A 10,099-nucleotide genomic window follows, 5' to 3' on the forward strand; every position below is an offset into this window, starting at 1 on the left:
AATTTCAATTATAAATCCTGATACCTAAGAGATAATGAGCTGATTTATAAGGATGGTACATGATACAAGAACACATTCATTCATGGTTTGTACAAGAATATTAATGACTGGTGCATCAAATGCTTTGCAAATCTGCAACATTTCAGGATGTATAAGCAATATTAAAGTACTCGACTACTAAGAAAATGCAGTTAAGCTATTGTGATGCTGAAGTGGCAATGCTATGTCACAGCTTGAGCCTGTGATAGAGCATCTGATGGGAAGGCAGGGCCAGCCCAGGGGAGCTCAGGTGCATGCAAGGGTGCAGACAGAATCCATCCCTTTCTACCTTATTAAGGGTTGACAGTGGAGGTAAAGGTATCTTGCTGGAGATCTCTGACTACGTGAAGATAAGCAGCCTACTGAAGGTAAATAGCATCTCTCCTTTATTCCTGTGCCCATGACTGTGGTATTTGAGCAAACTCTCACTTGCTGCGGCCTCAGACCTTGCTTTTCTGCTCTCATTGCTATGTGTTCCATCACATTATAAATGCCTTATTAGTTACTGTTACAAGTAATGTAAATTCAAACAGGCATAAAAAGTAGTGAATTATCATGAATGAGCAATCCACAGTTTAGGAACATTTTCTTAGTTAGTAGCTGTTCTCATTCATGAAAACAGCAGTACTGAAGAAGTTAAAGCTTAGTGAAATCAGATCAGCTTTGATGACATGAAGAGTGTAATCAGTAAAAAGCTGGTTAAATTTACTTAAAAGTACCTTTTGTTTATAACAAATGAGTAATTATCTTCATCAATCATTCAGATGGCTTGACTTATATGTATATTTTGTTGAGCAAAAAAATAGTATTGTTGAAGTAATCATCTTGCATCACAGAAAGCATATTTTCACATTGCGTTAACTGTCATAGCTACACAGTTTTATTATAATGGAGGATCTGCTGATATTTCTGATTCCATAATAACCAAACTGACCCTGCAAAACTAAGTTGAAGTTCAATAGTATGTTTTCTTCAGAACTCCCTTGTAATTTTAATCTTAAGAGAAATTTTTAAGAAATGTATCTTTGCACACATAAAACACCATGATTGAAGAGGGAGGAAAAAAAAAAACATGAAGCAAGAAGTAAGGAATAGCGTGTAAGTGAAGCAGAATAAGACTTTACCCCACTTTTTAGGAGTGTTCTGGGTAATTTTTTTTATCTTGACGTCACAGGCTGTAAAAGCAGTTTCTTTCTCTGCCAGCCTGTCCTTGTAGCTATCTGCTGTTGTAATGAAGGCTCTTTGTTAATGCAGACAGCACTTGATGGTGGAGCAGATAACCCAGCTGTTTGCAATTGAGGCACTGATACTGACCTTTCTGGTTGCCACCTCATTTACTGGTGCAGAGAGAGAGAGAGAGAGAGGAAAAAAAAAAAAAAAGTCCCTCTGTACTCTACTGCAGCCTGTAAGGCTAGAGAAGATAAAGGAGAAACAGCAGCAGTTTGTCTCTTTGCAATGAGGAGTAAGCAGTCAGTGGGCTTCCAGTTTGTTGAACAGAAAGCTTAGGAAACACCATCTCATTTGAAGAGAAAAATAGTCTAAGGCACACTATCAACAGAAGCAATGTAATTGCTTATCAGGCTGGATAGCTGAGGCGCCCCTCTGTACCCTAAAACGCTGAGGAAAAAGACTTCTGAGATGCAGGCTAAATGTCCCACTGCAGGTGAATGGCCACCAGTCAAGCTGATGAAAGTCTAGGATCGGCACATGGAAAAAGGATGAGGATGCAGGAAAATGAGAAATACTTTGAAGTTCTTTCTAAATCTTGACAGACTTATCCCACTGAGAAACTGTGTGTCATTTTGTCTGAACGTTTCACAATTTACTTCAGTAATTACATGTTGCATTTTCTGTTTAAATCCTTTATTTTTAAATACAGGAATCCATCAAATAATGCCTGTTAGAGCAGTCACTTATCTGAGAATACACAATTAGTCCCTTCCCTCAGCAACTCTTACAAGTTACTGGTACGAATGCAATAGGAGGTGTTTCAAAAGCTTGTTCCTATGGATTTTATAATGGATTTTTTTAAATGATATTATTAATGCCATCATATCCTTAGAGAAAGGAGTGAGTATGTCTGCTGCTGTTCCTCCCATACTGACAGCTCTCTTGAATCAATCCTAGTAACTGTAAATCATAATTAAGGAAGAGGACAAGAAAACATAATGTCTGAGACTTTCCACTGCTGTGTGAAAGTAATTGCATACTAGCATCCCTAGTTTGCTTTCATGAGCTTTCATCCCCTGACTCCGGTGATCTTCCTACTGTGTACTCCAGCAGTGGATTTGGCTCACTGGTTTTCACATGGTGAAAGTCAGGAGGAATTTTCTCCCTAGGGAAAACAACAACAACAAAAAATTAAATGTAGATTAACAAAACTGAAAGAGTTCGCTTCAATCATTTACTTTCAGTAAAATGCAAAGGTGAGGTGACCTTGCAGGAGGGGGGGAAGAGTGTTACTGGTACTTTTGGCTCTGGAAGATGTTTGCTGTCTCTCTCTTCCTGTTTGTTCCAGTTTCATTAGTTTTTCCCAAGTCCAACTACATTAAAAACAATTGCTTGAACGATCATCAATGAAAAAAGAGAGACCTAAGTTGAGAAAGATCATGCTAACTCTTATACGACTCACTTTTCTTCCAGTAAGGATTTAATGTATACTTATAGCTCAAAACTGAGCTATCCAAGAAAAAATGAACACTGTTCTCATGGATTTAACTTAAATTTCAGGAGAATCCAGTCACTCTCCGCTGCTGCTGCAAATGATAGGTTTTGGCTGCATGCCAGGAATGTGGCTCAGGAGACACCCATGATGCTCTCTGGATGCCTAATTGCTGCTGACTATCATGTATTCCACATGGATTTAAGCAGCAAACTGGGTGCTATTGATTCCCCATGGTAACACAAGATTCAGAATGGCCTTCATAATAATTGGACAGGCTGCCTGCTTCAACATGAGTACTGTGTTGCACCCAAGAGAGTGAGCTTAAAGATAGCTCAGAATGTTGCCACAAACTGCAGTCATACCACCAGACTGCTAAATATACTTGCCTTTTGAAAGTCCTAGATTCTGCTGATTAGGTGTGAAGAAAGGAAAACAAAAAAAAGCTGAAAATTAGCTTTTTAACTTTCAGAATTTGACAGTGAAGCATTATCGTGCCAGCAATTTAGTGTATATATATATATATATATATATATATAATTCCAATGCAGAAATTATATTCAACCAGATGTCCTTGCTCCAGTCAAACAATACAATATAATATGTCATGTCCGCCAGTCTTAAACTGCTTTCATTTTACCTACTCCCCTACAATATCACTTCATCAAGAAGGAAATCCCATGAGCTCAATCTTGAATTGACTCAGGGAAAAACGTGTTGCTGGGTTTTCTAGTCAAAACAGTTTGTAGGCAACCCATTGCTGTTCTTTCATTTATGACTCTAAATCTGATGCTTTGTAAGTCTTGCTTTGTATCAACAGAATCCAGAAAGGCTGCAGAGGAGCATGATCACAGAGGTTTCTCTCTCAATTTTCTTTCAGATGAACCTAAAGATTAAAACCGAGAAATGTTCTCCTATTAGCAGTCTTGGATCTGCTCTTGCCAAGATGGAATAAACACTTGGCATCTCCAGTAACTTTTGTCTTCCTGAGTTTGAAGACTTGGAGATCTGTTTGACACTGATGTGTTCCCTGGCCCTTCTCTGTTTCTTGGTCTGAAGGGAGGAAGAACACTGGCAGTTGGTCTCTGTCAGGTCTACCAACAGTCTCATGAGTTCTCCAGTACTGACAGGAGCTGGGCCAGATGCCTAAACCAGCCCAGGGCACTGTTCCTCCAGATGTCCCAGGATCAGCTTCAACCCAGTGTTTCTGTTTAAAAGACATTTGAAATGATCCCAACATTGCCAAGATAAAACTACTTACAGAATTTTTCTCCACAGACACCCAAGTGAAATCTTTTCATTTGTAAGTCACTGAAGTGATTTAATGGTGCTCTATTTATTTATTTATTTATTTTCTTTCACTGAATGTGGAACCAATCTGCTCTCAGTGCTTACTTACAAGTTACTGGAATGGATCATCATGAGGCATTGAGATGTCTGCTATTAGCAAAGCCAGAAAAATTCCAATTCCATCAGAAAAAAACATTTTTTCCCCCTTCTTTTGTTTCCCGTAAAATCCTATCAATGATCATTAAGCAAGCTCCAAATTCACTGAATCAACACTATTTGTACCCAATTTTTCTTCTTTTCACTCCATTAAGAACTAAAGCAGCCACAGCAGAAAAACTGGAATAAGTCAAGAAAGCAGAATGCTGAGATGTTTATTACTAAAACTGGGCTGCAGCTGTAACTCCCGATGATCTCTGAGGTTTACTGAATTAAAACCAACACTAAAGTTGAAACCAGAGTTTTGTAAGTGTTCTTTTACTTGTACTGAGGAATTTCTTTTTGTGGGTTTTGTTCTACAGCCTAATAGCAACTGGCTATTAGAGCAGTGAAATCTGGTTTGAAGACCAAGCATCATCATTGAGCTAACTTGTATGTCATTCTGAATGCTATTTTACTGTTTCTATGTACCAAATTTCTCCAGTGCTCTTATTTCTAAAAGAGGTGCTGTGTTGATTCAGATAATTTTGACGAAGAACTATCACACGAAGAACTATTTTTGCAGATTCACTCTAAAAATAACATGGCCTTATTCCACCCTAATACTTTCTCCTGCAACTATCTTTATAAGCAGCTTAGAAAGGTTCTCCTGAGAGCTACCAATAAAAACAGCCATCCGTTGCGATTTTGACTGTGCAAGTCAAGTCTAACTGCTCCATCTGTATAAAAGATGTCCAGATCTCTTGATGATGTATAGCACTTGCTCTGGTTGTAATAGCATTGCCTCACAGGGATGTCTGGTGGCACTGGGGTGGCTGTGGGCCTGCTGAGCTCTCCATGATGCATTCAATATCTTTCTTTTTCCTTCTCTTTGCCATTTAATTTAATAGCATTATTTCATAGGATAACTCAGAGAATTCTCACCAAATTTGCCATAATCCCCAGAGCTTTTAAGGGGTGGAACACAGTTTATAGGTTGAATTATAGAAGTTACTTGTCCCCATTGTCCATTGGCATCAATCAGCTCCTGGCAATGACTCTCAAGAGAAAAATTCCAGCTATCATACTAAGTACTCTTGGGTCAACTGATGGTTGAAACATGGTCTTTATATGTCCCGTATCCTACAGGTTTCACTATGCTGATAAGTAATGTAAATACAAGTAAGTTCATTCAAAGACGTCATTATCCTATAACTTTTTATTTCCAAACCTCTTAAAAATGAAAATTCTTCATTGTAAAGATAGTTTTGATTAGCTTCTGGGTCCATCTACCAGAAGGGAAGCTTACTTGATCCACCACCTCTGAGCTGTCAAATGTTCAAAGTGCTTGTTTATATGTCCTGGGATTTGGTAAAAAATAAAACTGATGCTCAGAGTAAGTTTGTGAATATTTGTATGGGAACTGCTGAATCATGGCCTGAACCTCTGATTGATCACCTGAGGTGAGCAATGAGTCAGCCACAGGAACACAGGTGAAAGCAATTCACCTGTGCTGCTGGAAAGGGTGGAGCCAGGCTCCACTTCTCCTAGATCCATTTAAGAGCTGGTTAGCAGTGGGGAAGATTCTCTTCTGGAGATCCACTCTGCTGGAGTTTCACTCAGCGAGCCCAGGGTACAGGTAAGTGTCCTATTTTTCTCTGCTTTGGTGTAATAACTGTGTAGCCAAGCTCTCTAGCGTACCTCATAACCATAATTTCTGTACATTCATTGACTGTACAATATTCCATAAGATTCTACCTCAATTATGTGCCTCCTTTTTGTTCACTGTCTTTTTAATCTCTATTTAAATGCAACTTCATATCTGTATTAGTATTTTCTTTCCTAACAAATTTTCTTTGTGGCTCAGTGTTAGTCAACCTGATGCGGTTTTTCTGTTTACTTAGTTCTTCAAAATAGATTAATTACTATATGTAAATTAAAAACCTAACCAGTTCACTTGATAAATATAGCATGAATCTACTTTTTTTTTTTTTTTTTTCTGTCCATCCTCTGTAAAGCCTAGGGAAAAAAAGAGAAATTAGGCAATCTCTTACAGATTTTAACTTCTAAAGAGAATTTCAGAAATCCATTTGAGGAATCATAGAAGTTGAAGCAGAGTACGTGCTTCAGCTTTTAGTGACTGGAGAACCGTCCCGATAATGCTGTTGCTTTCAGACAGGATGGATAGCCCCTTTTATTCTCTCTGCTCCAAGACTTGTGTCATGAGGAGCACATATCTTTCTGTTGGAAGGGCATTGCCAAGGAGCATTTCAGGGGAGCTGAGTGTGTTAAAATACTTTGTAAGAAAGACTTGCTTGAGCCACTTCTTTGTCATCATCATTTCCATTGCTCTTTCCAAAGTATGTTTTGTATGTTCTACATGGATTTATTTTCATTCCCTGCTTGCAATTTTGAGGACAAACAAGACTGAGGAGAGGTCAGAGGGCAGAGCAAAGGGTTATGTAGAGATGTACTGAACTCGGTGGGTATACAGGTGCCAAGTTGGTGCTGCTCCTCTGAATCCATTGGTCTGGGATATTTGTCCAAAGCTACTAAGGTTTCTGCATATGCCAAATAATGAAAATCTCAACTTCTCATAAGAATACTTGCACATTGCTTCATGTGGCTTTGAAACACTTGCAGACTTATAATAAGAGCAACTACAAACATGCAATATTAACAATTTTAGTAAAACTTATAGGATTTTCATATAGAGTGGAAGAGAAAAGAATGGGGAAAAAAAGTAAACAGAGCACCCACCCGAGGAGTACTTCTCTGGGGAGATGTCCACCTCTAGCACTCAAGTGAAAAGGTGTTTGTCTGTGGTTAAGGCTGCAGCAAATTCTGTGACTCTTACCAACATTTAAAACCACCAGTGAACAAATCTCTCTGCTTAATGACTCATATGTGATTTGAAATGGAAATAAAGTGATATGTTTGAAGTCTATATTATGCATTTAAATAGATTAAAGAGAGACTAAACAATCAGTGATAATACATGCGTGCATTAGCGCAGGAGAGGATCAAGTCTCTCAAGTTTCAAGATTGCTAAGAGGCTTCCTGTGGTGGAAAAACTGGGAAGAGAGCTAACTTACAGGAGGATTAAAATATATTATCCTACAAGGTAAATTAATTATTCTTATTGTACCAGGATGTTTTTGATCCTCAGATGAAAGTTTTGCGGGCTTAGGTAAGAATATCTTGGATCTCTGAAAAGTTAGAAGCAGACTTGTCAACTCAGAGGAGTAAAAACGAAGACACAAAGATTAATATTCTTGTTAAACTTTGCTTTTGGAGATCCAGACTCAAGAAGAGCTTGGATGGAGAGTTTACAGTCAAGGAGTCTCTTGCTTTGGCGTGACACTCAAGCATTGGTGGTAATGTCAGAAGATAGGATGCTTACTCTTCCCTGTGACCTTCCCTGCTCATGAAACTAAGCTATGTGGAATGGCTTCTTCCTATCCAGAAATACTGCCAGAAATGGATCCTGCCTGACTTGTATCAGAGGAGTCCTGACTGAAGGAGTATGGCAATTATTTACTGTACAGCATTTTTTAGGAAGTGTTTTGTTATACATACTTAGTTGTAACTCTTCAATTCTTTCCCTCACTAGAATGTTAAAAGATGTAGTAATCTTTTTTTTTTTTTTTTTACTTCTCTTGGGAGCTGCTCAGAATAACTCAAACTAAATCCTTGTGGAGAAATGATCTTTTTATTACCTATGTAGAACACCATAATTTTCATGCCAAGTAAACAAGAAAGGCAGCAGCTTATAATCAAGTTGTAGTTTGTAGGCAGAGCAAAACAATCACTTTCCAGCCTTGGGAATCTGACACCCAGCTCCAACTAAAAGTCAATGTGATTTTCAAAGTGGTTGCACATGTAATAGGACCGGTGTATTAATAGGACCCTCATTTTAAGAAGTATATTTGGCCATCAACTCCATGATTTTAAAAACATCTTGGAGTCTACACCCACAGTTCAGTGAAATTACGCTGCAGTGTGTAACCTTGGGATGTGGCAAGAATTTAGCTGGGTGGGGAGATGTTGATGCTGGAAAGTTCAGACTGCTTTGGAGGGTGGCCATAAAGGGGTTTGGTTGCCTGGATTGCCTTGTCACAAAATGATAAATGTAACTTCTGCCCAGCAAAAGACTTCTGAGTAGTGGAACACAGCTGTTTTAGGCTTACTGGTAATGTGCCCAGCCAGCTCCTGGTGTGGTCTTTGTCTCTGCCTCCTTCCAGGGCCCATGACTTGCCCTGTAGGGTGTACTAGATGCAGATATTATTCTTCTTTTGTTACTCAGGGTATTCTTATGTGCTTGAAGCATGAGTAGCATTTCTATCAGACCTCTGTCAAACAGCATGGAAACTCAGAAATATGTTCAAAAATAGAATGGGGCTCACTGGCTGGGGAAGGGCAGCTTCTATAAAGTCATGCAAACACCCAAGGAAGCAGCCTCTCCCATGTGCTAATTTAAAACCCTTCTGCAAATGGATGAAGATTTCTACATTAAATATACATGTACATACTATTAATGTTAGATAAATAATTCAGTGCTATAATATCACTGAAAAAAATAGGGTGCTAAACACAGATTTTTAGTAATGCATTGTATATTACATTTGTCTTCATCCCTCTATTTACTCTAACCTTTTTCTTCTCTATTTTTCAGCAATATATGTTCTTTTCTAATTAAGAAAACTGAAGCAAATTTTTTCCGAAACTATTTATCTTGTTACCAAATGTGAACAATCCCACAGCAATTGCTTTGTGCATCCCTCTGTTACATGTAGTCCAGAAAAGTCTGTCAGATTAAAGTTTAACAAGATTAAGGTCCTTGAAACTGGTAGGTTGTAGTAAGGGTCCTTGATCCTTATGCTGAGACAAGTATTTCCCTCTCTCTTCCAGTTCCCCCAAAGCAAAAGAGGAATTCCTCCTGTGGGTGAGAGTCTCAGCCTCACTGCTGCTGCAGAGAGCTTGGAGTGAAATAAGCCATCAAATGAGAAAATAAGTGCCAATGTCTGTCTTTTTAAGACCAATAAAGATACAATCCTCATTCAGTTTATTGGAAGCAGTTTACTGGAAACCACCTTTCTGAGGATAGGCACTATCCTAAAACCACTGAGGAGGTGGTATTAGGAAGGGCACCAAGGGTCAGATTGGTAGCCGTCTCATCAGAGGTGGGGCAGAGGGGGAGTATTATCTTATGCTCGGGACTGAAGGTGGAGGGGTAGTACTTTCCTCCTCATAATGCAGAAATGTTCTTTACCATTGGTTGCTGGGATGAGATCAGCATTTATTGAAGTGCCTTGCTGTGCAGTAAGGTTACATAAATCAGGGCAGCATACTGAGGACTTTTAAAGGCATGTAATAGCCTTGCTTTCCATCCCACAGAGATTTACTGTTTGTGCTAGATGTAGTAAATGTAGACTGCCTTCAGTCAGGGAAGCTGAGACAGCATTTTGTCAGGTGTATAAAGCCCCATCCTTGCAAGCACCATTGGATATGGATGCTGTCTAATCAGATGGGCTTTGACATTGGAGAACTGCCCCCTGAATGTTGCTTACAGATGGAAGATATTGACCTTCAGTGTTCAGTATGTGAAAAGCAACATCTCTTTTCCTGCCAGGGAGATCTCTCTGAAACCCATTGCTGGGTCTTCTCACTGAGAAAAATTACACCCATACTGGTGTAACTGGCAAAACGGTAAGGCCCTCTTACAAAGAGAATCTTGATTTACAATTATGTTCATAGATTAAAATTGTGAATGATTCAGGGTAGGCATGTTGCCATTTTTCTGTGAGGACTCTAATCATGAGGCATTTGTGAATCCTGAATTTTTCATGGATTGTACAATGACTTATTATCAGCCAACATTTTGCATAAAAAAAACCCATAATTTATAATCAGAGCTCACTGTTCCTTGTTCAGATGATTCAATCACCCAGGTGGGACAGAAACAACACACAA

General features: G+C 38.9%; 1 long non-coding RNA gene across 1 annotated transcript; it reads left to right on the forward strand.

Moving 5' to 3' along the window:
• Positions 1-5,709: 5,709 nt before the first annotated feature.
• LOC128080622 (uncharacterized) lies at positions 5,710-8,217 on the forward strand. Its single transcript, XR_008206807.1, has 3 exons — positions 5,710-5,765; positions 7,424-7,503; positions 7,593-8,217. It is a non-coding gene; the product is annotated as an uncharacterized LOC128080622 (long non-coding RNA).
• The last annotated feature ends 1,882 nt before the right edge of the window (positions 8,218-10,099 follow it).

Source organism: Tympanuchus pallidicinctus, unplaced genomic scaffold (assembly GCF_026119805.1).
Source record: "Tympanuchus pallidicinctus isolate F22 unplaced genomic scaffold, pur_lepc_1.0 scaffold2, whole genome shotgun sequence".
Taxonomy (NCBI): Eukaryota; Metazoa; Chordata; class Aves; order Galliformes; family Phasianidae; genus Tympanuchus; species Tympanuchus pallidicinctus.